Below are 14,195 nucleotides of genomic sequence, written 5' to 3' on the forward strand. Positions count from 1 at the left end.
CACCACAATCTGGTAGGAAGTTGCTCTGGTGAATAACACCACAATCTGGTAGGAAGTCTTTACATTCCTTGCTAAAATATTCTGCACCATTATCAGTCCTGAGCATTTTGACAACTTTTCGAAACTGCACATGCACTAGTTTAAAAAAGGATCTTAACAAGATAATACTGTCACTTTTTAATTTCATTAAAAATACCCAAATCATCTTAGAATGATCATATACCAAGTGTTTAGAAATTTCTATTTCCATTGTATGTAGGAACTCTATATGGACCCCGGATATTAGTTGAAAAATATCTGCAGCTCTGTTGTTACTAAGAGTAAATAGTTTTCTGGTCTGTCTGGACAATAGACATACAGTGCAATTGTTAAAACTACAGTATAGTATCTCTTTATTCTTCAAAAGATCCAGCTTCTTCATGACCTCTGCTGGTATGTGTCCAAGCCTCAATTGCCAGGTAACTATATCAGTCTTCATCTCTACTGCAAGGAGGCTCCTAATTCTTTGTGTTTCTTTATTCTTGTCAATGTTCCTTAGGATTAGGAGATAAAAGCCACCTCTTTACTTACCAATCTCCTTCACCGTCCCAGTGTACAGGTCCTGAAATACACAGAATGTTCAAAAAAAGTTTACCGAGCATTGCAACTCTCTTGTTAATTTTGAAACTGGTACCAAATTATACTTAAACTCAGGCACACACAGCACATCATGAACTATGTCATCTTCAGTGAGGTTGTAGCTACCTTGATAAGTGACAGGAACAGACTTACCATTTGGGAGGTGCACATTACCTCTCTTATGTTCAGGTAAATGTATCACATTATGCAACATATTATGGTTTGAGGTAATATGATTAGTTTCTCCAGTATCTATAATCCAAGGATCTCTACAATCCTCCAAAGACTGTGAAATATCATTACCTGCCATGTTAGCCATGTGATCCTCTGCCTTCTCCTTGTTTAACAACCTCATTATCTGCCCATATTGCTCCTTAGTGAAGAAATTGGCCATTCCTTGAGGCATGTCAACTTTCCCTTTGTTCAGGACATTCTCTTGTACATGACTATTGTCATTCACTACTGCATTTGCTTGCCTATACTGCTGATGCCTTTTTCCCTTAAAGCTCGGTGGGTGTCCATGTAGTTTATACCAAGCTTCCTTTGTGTGACCCTTGCACAACAATACTCACACTACAAGTAAATAAACTTCTTCAACTTTTTTAGATTGTCCCTGGCACTCATGAATGTTGTGGAATCACTCATTTCATTTGACAAATTAACTTGGAAATTAGACATACAGACCTTCCTCTGATTTTCTTCATTTATTAACATAGCAAAGGCACGACTTACTGGGGGTAATGGAGATTGCAACAGAATTTGACTTTTAATGGCTCCATACGACTCATTTAATCCCATTAAAAATTGAAAAAACTTCTATTTTTCTAGATGTTCAATGAAGTCCCTCGTTCCAATAGTTATAGGGAGTGAGGGTATTAGAGAACCATATTCATCCCACAGTGACTTCAACCTTAGATGATTAACAAAAGGTCTAGAGGTACCTTTAGAAATTGTAGCTATCTCTCGTTGGATATTGTAGACTCTAGAACCATTAACCTTGTTTGAAACGATCCTCTAGATCCAACCAAACTTCATGAGTATTATCAGCATACGCAATTCCAGTAATTAACTCTGGTGAAACAGTATTCATGATCCATGTTAGGACTGCTGCATTGACTCGCTCCCAATCCTCTTCTAGATCTTCTTTGAATTGACATTTTGTACAATTTCAATCAATGAACCCTGGTTTTCTCTTTGCTCGCAATAAAATCACCATTGCTTTGCTCCAAACTAAATTGTTCTCAGTTCCTTTCAGCTAAATCGAGATGATTACATTACTAGGATTGTCTGACGGCTGTAAAAATAATGGATGCCTAGGGTTATCAATGTCTAAGGTCGCCATTGTTGTGCTTCAAAAATTCTGGAAAAATAATTGATCGCTTTCAATCGGACAAAATCAATTTCGTCATAATTAGAAAAACTAAGGCGAATTCCAGCTCTAATCGATCCATTCTCACTCTGATACCATGTTAAATCTCTCCATTGAAATTAGACAATGAAGCTTCAGACTGTATGAAGAAGAGAGGAGAAAGAGAGTTCGAGAAGGAGTCCAAAATATATTGAATGAAAACCTAACAAATCATATACAGAAGCTAAGCTATAAGAGTTGTACACGTGAGTATATATTAACTTAATCTCTCAACTAACCGACTTAACTAACTAGACTAGAGGGCTCAGCTATCACCTAACTCTCTTCTTACCCTCAAAGTTGTTACACTCAACTGTCCAACGGGACGGGCCGTCCCGTCCCGTCCCGCGTCCTGTCTCAGTTCCGTCCCGTCCCATCCCGTCCCGTCCCACTTCAATTTAAAGGGATGTGCCAATGTTAAACAGGACACAGGATGGGACGGGACGGCCATTTCGTCCCGTTTGCCCCGTCCCGCGTCCCGCCTGGATTTTTTTTATTGAAATCCAGCCGTTGGGAAACGACTTAAATTGCAAAAATAGTCGTTGCCAACGGCCAAAAATGACCTCCACCCGCCAAACACCCCTACCCCCCCCCCCGAAACTTTTAATATAACCCCTAAGTTTATTAAATTACACTTTGGCCCTGTTTTCTACTATAAATACCCCCCGTCCTTCTTCAATTTTTCCCACAAAAATCAATCTTCTGTCTCAAATCTCTTACATTCTAATATTCTATCTATATTATTCTCTCAATTTTGTTACTATCAACTATCAAGTGATAACTTTCAAGTTTCAAGTATTTGGGCAAAATTTTGGAGCAACTTTCAAGCTTCAAATTAATTCGTCAAGTATTTGGAGCAATATTTTGGGCAATTTCTTCAAGTTTCAATAATTAATCACGGTGCACTCGTTCCATCTCCTAATTTTAATATATAATTTTTGCGTATCATTTTAGTGCATAATTTTTGTGTTTACTTTACGTGTTCTATTTTTGTATTTCGTTTGTGTGTTTAATTTTCGTGTTAGATTTTTTAATTTTATTTCGTATTTAAATTATGGCACCTAAAAATGTATTTGGCATGTTTAAAAAAAGTAGTAAAAAAATAATAAAGGTGAAAGTAGTAGTAGTCCTAATCCTAACCCTTCTCCTAGAATTAGAAAACATATAGATGAAATGACTTATGTTGATGAAACTTCATTCTCCCAACCCCCTGCATATTATAATATTAATGTCGAAGAACAACTAGATCATGAAACTTTACAAAGACAATTTGAAAATGATATTTTTTTTGAGGACGAAGAAAATGAGGATGAAGAAAATGAGGAAGAAGAATTAGATGAAACATCCACTAGTCCCGCAACACAATCTCCAACTGAGAGTCAATCTCGGTCTGGAGCTTTACCCCCTGTACCCCCTGTAAGGGGTAAGCCTAAGGCTGAACGTCCAAAAACATCACTTGTATGGAAATTTTTTAAACATGATAAAGTCAATCATCGTGCTATATGTGAAAAATGTAAGCAACAATTTTCACACACAAAAAGTGATGGGACGGGGAGTTTAACTAGACACTTACAAAAGGATCACAAATCTTTAAGGATACAAGCTAACATAGAAGCCAGAAAAATTATAGATCCTACCACCGGTACTGGCACTCCTAGTGGATCTAGTTCTAATTTTGTACAACAACAGCTTGACCCTACTTCTGGTAATGTTTTACGCCCCTATAACATAGATAGAGATCGTGAGAACTTAGCAACAATGGTGGCTGTCTGTGGCTTACCTTTTACTTTTCCTTCTCACCCTGCTTTTGTGCATTATATACAAGAAACTTATAACCCTGCTTTTCAAGGTTTTCCTAAGACCACAGTTAGAAATGATGTTTTTAAATTTCAAACCGAATATCTTCAGTATATTCGTTGTGTATTTTTTCACTTAGTTTGTAAAGTGTCTATCACATCTGATATAGGTCGTAGTCCTAATGGTTGTGATAATTTAACTGTTACATGTCATTGGGTTGATCATCACTGGAACATGCAAAAACGTATTATTGGTTATAAATTTGTTGATTCAGAACACACTGGAGCATATATTGCAACTACTGTTCTACAAATACTTGATTTATATGGACTCATTGATAAAGTTTTAACTATCACCTTAGATAATGCTTCTGCTAACACAACCACATCAAATAGCTTAAAAACTAGACTTTGTCCAATTAATCTAGCAATTTTTCATATTAGATGTGCATGCCATATTTTTAACTTGGTTGTAAAAGATGGTCTTAATTTATTTTATGATGCTTGTAGTAAAGTACAACATGCTTCTGCCTATATTTTTCGTGCTAATAAAGCGACTAGAATTCGTGAATTTGCTCAACAATGTGCAAGTGCTAACCTTCCATTTAGAAAAGTTCCAAAAGATGTTTGTACTAAGTGGAATTCTACTTATGAAATGCTTAAAGTTGCTTATGATTATCGGGTGCCTATCCAAAAGGTATTTAATATGCATAATGGTATCCCCGCTAATCAAATTGTTGATTCTGATTGGGATGAGATAAAAGAGCTTACTAAATTTTAAGAAAAATTTTATTGTTCGACGCAGACTCGGAAGAAGTTCGACGCAGTATGGGTAATTGTTGATAGGCTGACCAAGTCAGCACATTTCATTCCTGTGGCAGTCTCCTATTCTTCTGAGAGGTTAGCTGAGATCTACATCCGGGAGATTGTTCGCCTTCATGGTGTGCCCGTGTCTATCATTTCGGACTGAGGTACGCAGTTTACCTCGCGTTTCTGGAGAGCAGTTCAGCGAGAGTTGGGCACACGGGTTGAGTTGAGCATAGCATTTCATCCCCAAACGGACGGACAGTCCGAGCGGACTATTCAGATTTTGGAGGATATGCTTCGAGCTTGTGTCATTGACTTTGGAGGCTCGTGGGATCAGTTTTTGCCTTTAGCGGAGTTCGCCTACAACAACAGCTACCAGTCAAGCATCCAGATGGCTCCTTATGAGGCTTTATATGGTAGGCGGTGTCGGTCTCCGGTTGGATGGTTTGAGCCGGGAGAGGCCCGGTTGTTGGGTACGGATCTGGTTCAGGATGCCTTGGACAAGGTCAGGATCATTCAGGATAGGCTTCGTTCAGCTCAGTCCAGGCAAAAGAGTTATGCCGACCGCAAGGTTCGAGAATTGGCTTTCATGGTCGGTGAGCGGGTATTGCAGTGTCGCCTATGAAGGGCGTGATGAGATTTGGGAAGAAGGGCAAGCTTAGCCCTAGGTTCATTGGCCCGTTTGAGATTCTTGATCGAGTGGGAGAGGTGGCTTATAGACTTGCATTTCCGCCGAGCTTATCAGCCGTGCATCCAGTGTTTCATGTGTCCATGCTTCGGAGGTATCACAGCGACCCCTCCCACGTGTTAGATTTTAGCACTGTCCAGTTGGACAAGGACTTGTCTTATGAGGAGGAGCCGGTAGCCATTCTAGACCGGCAGGTTCGTTAGTTGAGGTCGAACAGTTTCCCTTCTGTTCGTGTTCAGTGGAGAGGTCATCCTCCTGAGGCCTCGACCTGGGAGTCCGAGTCCGATATGCGTAGCCGTTATTCCCATCTTTTCCCCGACTCAGGTACTTCCTTCTTCCGTCCGTTCGAGGACGAACGGTTGTTTTAGAGGTGGAGAATGTGATGACCCAAAAGGTCATCACTTGCTTTTAAATTTAATTCTGTATTTCCGAGGCCTTAAAAACCTCTTTTATCTTCACCTCGATTTACGTGCACAGTCCGGGCGTGTAGCCGAAAAGCTGTTATGTGAAAAATCTGAGAAATATTGAAATTTTGACTTAAAATGCATTTAAGTTGACTTCGGTCAACATTTTTGGTAAACGGACCCGGACACATGATTTGACGGTCCCGGAGGGTCCGTAGGAAAATATGGGACTTGGGCGTATGCCCGGAATCAAATTCCAAGGTCCCAAGCCCGAGAAATGAATTTTTAAAGAAAATTGTTTTCTGAAATTGTTTAAAGGATTTTGAAATGAAACTTGATTAGAACATGATGGTATCGGGCCCGTATTTTGGTTCCGGTGCCCGGTACAGGTCTTATATATGATTTAAGATGATTCTGTGAAATTTGGTCAGAAACGGATGTCATTTGACGTGATTCGGACCTAAATTGCTAAAATTGATGTTTTAAGAAGTTTGAAGGAATTCATTGATTTTGAGGTTTAATTCGATGTTATTGAGGTTATTTTGGCGATTTAATCGCACGGATAAGTTCGTATGATGTTATTGAGTTAGTACATATGTTTGGTTTTGAGCCCCGAGGGCTCGGGTGAGTTTCGGGTAGGTTCCGAGGTGTTTAAACTTAGGAAAACACTGCTGTTGCACCAGTTCTGGTGTAACCGCACCTGCGGTTCTTTGGCCGCAGATGCGGACACGCAGGTGCGCACAGTGGGTCGCAGGTGCGGTCGACTCTCGCAGATGCGGAAATTTTTCCACAGATGCGGTTCCGCAGGAGCGGTTCCTTTTCTCGCAGATGCGGCCCCAGCGGGGCCTAGTCATTTTCGCAGAAGCAGTCAAATATCCGCACGTGCGGTCTCGCAGGTGCGACCCATGCACCGCAGATGCGGAAGTCGGGCAGTGATTCTTTTAAAACATAACTTCAGTGATTTTTCTTTCAAACTTTCAAAAAAATAGAAGAACTAGGGCAATTTTCTCAAGAGATTTTCTTCCCAAATCACAAGTAAGTATTCATTAACTGATTTCTTTCAACTATCTAATATTTTTCATCAACTTTTATCAATAATCTTAGGGTTTTAATGGTAGAAAATTGGGGAATTGGGTAGAGTTAGGGCTTTTTGATTATTTGGGAATTTGACCTTGTTTTGGGGCCGGATTTCAAAACAAATTACATATTCGGGCTCGTGGGTGAATGGGTGATTGGATTTTGGTCCGAACCTCGTGTTTCGACCAAGCGGGCCCGGGGTCCATTTTTGGGTTTTTGGAAAGAATGATGGGAAAGTTATAATTAAGCATTGGAATTTGATTGTTTAGCATTTATTGATGTTATTAAGTCGATTATGTATAGATACGACTGTGTTGAGCCAAATTCGAAAGGAAAGGCGGTGTTTGAGGCTTGAGTTGGCCGTGGAAGTTTGAGGTAAGTGTTCGGTCAAACCTTAGCTTGAGGGATTAGGAGTTGTGTCCTATTTGCTATTTGCTTCTTGTTGAGTACGACGTATAGGCATGGTGACGACTATCTATACGTTGGTGTCGAGCATGACCGTGGGTCTTAAATTGCGAATTGTTATATTCTTAAATGATACTATGAATGCTTTAATTGATGATCCTCGATATTGAGCAAGGATTGAGTTTGTTTTTCGTGGAAAGTACTTATGATTGGGTATTGGTGTTATCTGAGATGAGTAGAAGTTGAGTTAAGATTGGATATAGCTGATTCTCCCTTGCCGGGACGTGTTTATTCTTTTTACTGTTGAATCCCTTGCCGGGATAGAGTAGTTATTGATGATCCCTTGCCGGGATACTTGGTATGGTTGTTATTGATAATATATATATATATATATATATGGATCGGGTTGCACGCTGCAATAATATTAAATATGGATCGGGTTGCACACCGCAACAATATTAAATATGAATCGGGTTGCACGCCGCAATAATACTATATATATTGGATCGGGTTGCACGCCGCAACAATACTATATATTGGATCGGGTTGCACGCCGCAACAAATGTTATAATGGATTGGGTTGCACGCCGCAACAGTCCTAAATGTTATACTGGATCGGTTGCGCGCCGCAACATTTTTATTATTGTTTGATTGTAGATTCTGAGCTGTTCTTCCATATCTCTCTTTAGTTCCTGCTGAATTGACATGTTCCCCGTAGCATGTACCCCCTCCCATTTAAACTGTTATTTCTGTTATTTTTCGTTGTATATTATATAACTGCACCGGTTTATCTGGAGTCTGGTCCTAGCCTCGTCACTACCTCGCCGGGGTTAGGCCAGACACTTACCAGCACATGGGGTCGGTTGTGCTGATACTACACTCTGCACTATGTTCAGATACCGGAGCAGCATTTGGGCAGTAGCACTTGGGGAGCCAGCCTTCAGTCTAGAGATCTCGAGGTAGTCCTGCAGGCGTCCGCAGGCCCGGCGTCTCTTCTATCTACTTATATGTTCTGTTTTCATTTGTATCCGAGGCAGACTGTATCTCTTTTCTTCAGACATATGTATGTTGTATTCATAGACAGTCCGTGAACGTTGTGGCACTGGTTTCTGGGTAGAGGCACATGTTGGCATTTTCACATTTACTTTGGTATTATATTAGTCTAAGTCTTCCGCTTGATTTCATCTTCCGCAATTATTCTAATGTTTACAGCCTATTTATTTTAAGTTGTTAAAAGGGATTAAAATGAATGAATTAAGATTTCTGCATTTCGTGGCTTGCCTAGCTTCTACGAGTAGGCGCACTCATGACCCCCGAGGGTGGGAAATCCGGGGTCGTGACACGGCCATTAATGAAATGATTTCAAAATTTAAAAAGTATTTTTTTCCCTATTCCCGAAGTTTATTTAATTTCTACTCTACTTAACCCATCTTTAAAACTAAGAGGTGCAAAGGGACTTGTTCGTAAAATTTATGAGAATTTAGCAATTCAAGAAAATGAACAAACATCTCTCGAAGACTACCAAGCTAGCATATATTATTATGCTAGATCAATGTTTGATAAATATAAATCTATGGAAATAACAGGTTGTGAAACTACTTTTTCTACTTCTAAGTCTAGAGCGGAAGTTTTATGGAAAGATATGGATGATATAACAGGTTTTGATTCCTCTAGTGATGATGAACTTGATTCTTATCTTAATCAAGGATTGGAAAGTATTAAAGACGAAGAAGGCAACGAACAACTTTTGTCATGGTGGAGGGAGCGTGGCAAGGCATTTCCAACACTTTCAATAATGGCCCGAGATATCCTGGCTATTCAAGCATCATCAGTAGCATCAGAGAGTGCTTTTAGCACGGCAAGATTTCAAATTGGAGATCATAGACATGCATTAGCGGAGGACAGTCTAGAGATTTCCGTATTATTCAGAGATCGGATTAATTCAGAAAGAAGAAATCTTGGTGTAATGACCCGGCCGTTCGTTTTAAGAATTAACGCCTCGATACCCTATTAACTGCTTTCCTCGTGTTTGTTTCTGCTATTGTGAGTGCCGAGAGGATTCATTTTGTGTTTCGGAGTGTTTTGGGACACTTAGTCCCTAAATGAGAGTTTTAGCCTTAGAATTTGGAGCGTAGTTGGAGCAGTGTGAAGACGGCCTCGGAATGGAATTCTGTTGATTCCGTTAGCTCCGTTGGGTGACTTCGGGCTTAGGGGCATGTTCGGATTGTGTTTTGGTGGTCCGTAGCTTAATTAGGCTTGAAATGCCAAAAGTCGAATTTTTGAAGTTTCCGATTTGATATTGCGATTTTGATATCGGGGTCAGAATGGAATTCCGGAAGTTGGAGTAGGTCCCTTGTGTCATTTGAGACGTGTGCAAAATTTCAGGTAATTCGGATGAGGTTTGATAGACTTTTTAATCAAAAGCGGAAATTTGAAGTTTTGGAAACCTTAGGCTTGAATCCGAGGGTGTTTTGATGATTCGGTGTGGTTTTGAGTGTTCCGAAGGTTGGTACAAGTTTGAATAGTGGTATAGGACTTGTTCGTATTTTTGGTTGAGGTCCCGGGGGCCTCGGGATGATTTCGGAAGGTTGTCAAAAGAATTGGAAGTTGTTTGGAGCAGCTTCAGCTGCTGATCTTCTGTTAGAACCGCACCTGCGGTTGGGGACCGCAGGTGAGCAGAAGCAGCATTGGCATCGCAGAAACGGAAAAGGGGAGGGCCAGCAGGGACCACAGAAGCAGACGCTCCATCGCAGAAGCGGCACCGCATCTGCGTAAAAGTGGTCGCAGGTGCGAAAGCTGGACTTTAATGAAAAGTCGCAGGTGCGACTTGGTATACGCAGAAGCGGGACCGCAGGTGCGGTCCCAGAGCCGCAGATGCGGTTTCACAGATCAGAAAAGGGCAGAAACGAGGGTTTAGTCTCAAACCTTAGAAATTTGATTTGGGAGCTCGGGATTGGCGATTTTGGGAGAGATTTTCACCTAGGTGTTTTGGGTAAGTAATTCTTACTCGGTTTTGATTAATTTCCACGAACCTATGCTTAAATTCATCCTTTAAATTCTAATTTAGGGTGAAAATTTGGAGAAAAATTGGAAAAAGTTCTTAGGCCGAATATTGGAGTTTTGATCAAGATTTTGATGTCGGATTGGAGTAATTTCTGTAGATATGAACTCGTGAGAGTGTGAGAATTCCGAATTTATAAATTTTACCCGATTCCGAGACGTGGGCCTGGGGGCTTTTTGGGCAATTTTCCTAAATTCGCGTATTAGCTTCGAATTAATTAGTTGAATTAGTTACTTGAAGTTATATTTACATTATGCAATTACTTTGAATAGATTTGGGCCATTTGGAGTCGGATACTCGCAAGAACGTGGTATTGAGTTGATTGAGCTGGTTCGAGGTAAGTGGCTTGCCTAACCTTGTGTGGGGGAACTCCCCTTAGGAATTGGTACTGTGATATATGAAATGCTTTGTACGTGAGGTGACGAGTGCGTACATGTGCTAATTGTTGAAATCCTGTTTTCATTAAGTAACTATAATTTCGTTTCCTTCCCTGTTTTTTTTTACTAATTGCAATTTAAGCCTACTGTTAGCTTAGGAAAGCATGTCTAAGTGACTTAACTGCTTTACTTGCCCAAACTGCCTTATTTGAATTCTGTGCAGCATGCTAGGCTAGAAATACCTGTTTTACCTTGGTATAAATTTGATTGAATTGAATATTCTTCATGTTGCTGCTGTGTGTTTATTTTGGGACTACGCGCGATATCTCGGGAGATCCCAATTGCCTGTTTTATTTGGGACTATGGATGTGGTATTCCGGGAGATTCCCCTGCACTTTTACATTGGAACTACGGGACTGCACCCGGTAGATTCCCCAAGTACTGAGTATTTGCATTTGGGACTACGGATGTGGTATTCTGGGAGATCCCCTGCGGCATTATGAGTAGGACTACGGGACGATACCCGGGAGATCCAGTGGATATTTATATTTGGGACTACAGGATGGTATCCTGGGAGATTCCCGGTTGTTATCTCTATGTTGAGCTGTATTCCTTCTGTGATTATTTGTCTCTGTTGTAGTTGTTGCTGCTCTTATTACCCTGTATTACTTTAATACTGCTTCATTTCCTTATATATTATTGTATATGACCGGTAGGGCCCTGACCTTCCTCGTCACTACTCGACCGAGGTTAGGCTTGGCACTTACTGGGTACCGCTGTGGTGTACTCATGCCCTTTCCTACACATGTTTTTCGTGTGCAGATCCAGGTACTTCGACTCAGCCCTACTACCCTTGAGGCGAGGCGATTGTCTAGAGACTTCGAGGTATATCTGCCGCATCCGCAGACCGAGGAGTCCCTTTCCCTTCTCTCTTGTAGTGATAGCCCTTCTATCGTTTCTTTTGATTTAGATATTTCAGAGTTAGAGCATTTTTGTCGTATTCATAGCTTGTGATTCATGGGATTCCGGGTTTTGGGAGTTGTTCGATTTTGAGATCTTGTATTTTATATGCCAAGCGGCATCTTAAACACCTTTATATTTGTTATCTTCGTTTGATATTAGTTTTTCCGCATTTGTTTCCTTTTCCGCAAATTATTAGGCTTACCTAGTCGTAGGGACTAGGTGCCGTCACGACATGTTCACGGAGGCTATGTAACTGTTATGAAAATTTTCACTTTATTTGAATTCCTTGTCGTGCGATATTTTTGGTATCAAAATTCTAAACTTCTGTCTTCTATTCTCTCGCAGATGGTGAGGACACGTGCTATTGGAGGTTACCAAACACCCGCGCCCCCTGCGAGAGTCGTCCGAGGTCGGGGCCGGGGTAGAGGCCGAAGACGCGCACGCGGTGCAGCCAGAGCACCCGCGCGAGCTGCTACCGAGGAGCCACCACCAGTTCCAGCTGGAGCCCAGGTGCCTGACACACCTACTGCTACTACTACTACTCCAGCTCTCCAGGAGACTCTTGAGAAGTTTATGAGTATGTACACCACTCTAGCTCAGGCAGGGTTGCTTTCCCTTGCTGCAGCCACATCCCAGGCCGGGGGAGGGGCACAGACTCCTGCCGCCCACACTCCTGAGCAGCGAGTACATGTTGAGCAGGTCCCAGAGATTTTACCAGCACAGCCTGTAGCCCCAGCTCAGCCCGAGGAGAGGGCAGTAGCTTCAGAGGAGGAGCAGAAGAGGCTTGAGAGGTTCAAGAAGTATCAGCCTCCTACATTCAGTGGACTAGCATCAGATGATGCTCTGGTATTTCTAGAGGAGTGCTACCGTATCCTCCGTACCATGGGTATATCAGGATCGAGCGGGTTTCCTTTACTACCTTCCAGCTTCGAAGAGCCGCCTATCAGTGGTGGCGTGCTTATGAGTTAGACAGTCCGGATGAGGCAGCTTCCCTGATTTGGACTCAGTTTTCAGATATGTTCACGAGAGATTATGTTCCCCAGAGCCTCAGGGACGCATGGCGCGCAGAGTTTGAGCATTTGTGTCGGGGTACTATGACTGTCTCGGAGTATGCTGTCCGTTTCATTGACTTGGCTAGACATGCCCCAGCTTTGGTTTCTACTGTTCACGAGAAGGTTCGCCGGTTTATTGAGGGGCTCATTCCCAGCATCAGGTCTAGTATGGCTCGGGAATTGGAGATGGATATTTCTTACCAGCAGGTGGTGAGCATTGCTAGGAGAGTAGATGGTATGCATGCTTGAGACAAAGAGGAGAGGGAGGCCAAGAGGTCTCAAGAGTCGGGCCATTATTCTGGTGCCGTGCCCCAGCTTCAGCTCGTCATGGTAGGGGTTATATGAGTCGCCCCGTTCATTCAGCTCTTCCAGCAGCCAGTGGTATTCCAGCTCCTCTAAGGCCTTAGGAGCCGTTATTACTGCACCTCCAAGTNNACACGGATCCGGGTCTGTTTGCTCAAAATGTTGACCGAAGTTGAACTTATATTTGTTTAAAAGGCAAAATTTCATTAGTTTTCCATAGATTTGTCATATAATGGCTTTCCATTACGCGCCCGGACTGCGCACGCAAATTGAGGTGAGGTAAAAGGAGGTTGTTAGGCCTCGAAATTGTAACAACCCGACCGGCCATTTTCAAAAAACTACACTTAAGGCCCACAAACCCGTCCCGTCCCGTCCTGTTCCGTCCCGTCCCATCCCGTTGTTAGCGGGACGGGATGGGCCGACCGTGTCATCCCATTTGTCCCGTCCCGTTTCGTCCCGTCCTGCTTAAATGTCGTCCCGTCCCGTGGACAGCCATACTGTCACACTTAACATCTCAATAGGGGTTGCATTGCCTTTTTATAGAAAAAAGAAAACCTTCTAAACTAGATAGAGAAAAGTGCAGAGTTTATATATATCCCTTTTGGGTGCAAATTAGTTTATTTATAAGTACTCTATTTGTTCCCCAACGTAAATACTATTGTTGATTGAGTATTAGAAGGATATAGGAACAGGAAAGATGTAATTGCATTTATTAGTTATGCTGAAGTTTTTTAATAAGTAACTTGACCCTGCTAAGGGAATTTGTGATCGATCCATCTTTCCACTAACACTACAAAAACTTACTTGTTTAAACTCTTTTTTATATTAATTATGTTTTTACATTATTAGCTGAAATTTGAACTCATGCTAGCGCACTTCATACTGTAATCTCTTGGCGAGTCACAATTAATGGCTCAAATTAACCAATAAATCTAATTATTTTAGCTGTTAAGATTCTCTGATAGATGTACATGTAAATTTTATGCACCATACTGTCATTTGTGCGTTAAAGGACAAAAATACCAACTATATGAATGCAAAAAATATAAAGATGATTATAGTTCCAAATTTCATAGAACTTTGAACTTACAAAATTATCGACTCTCTCACACATGTAATCAGTAACAAGAAAAGAAAATTATGAGAAAAACATGAAGAGAAAATACAAATGACAATCCACCAGCTATATAAGCAAAAAGAGGAAAGATCAACGATCAAGCAAAAAAAAAAAAAAAA

This window comes from Nicotiana attenuata, chromosome 7 (genome assembly GCF_001879085.1).
Source record: "Nicotiana attenuata strain UT chromosome 7, NIATTr2, whole genome shotgun sequence".
Lineage (NCBI taxonomy): Eukaryota > Viridiplantae > Streptophyta > Magnoliopsida > Solanales > Solanaceae > Nicotiana > Nicotiana attenuata.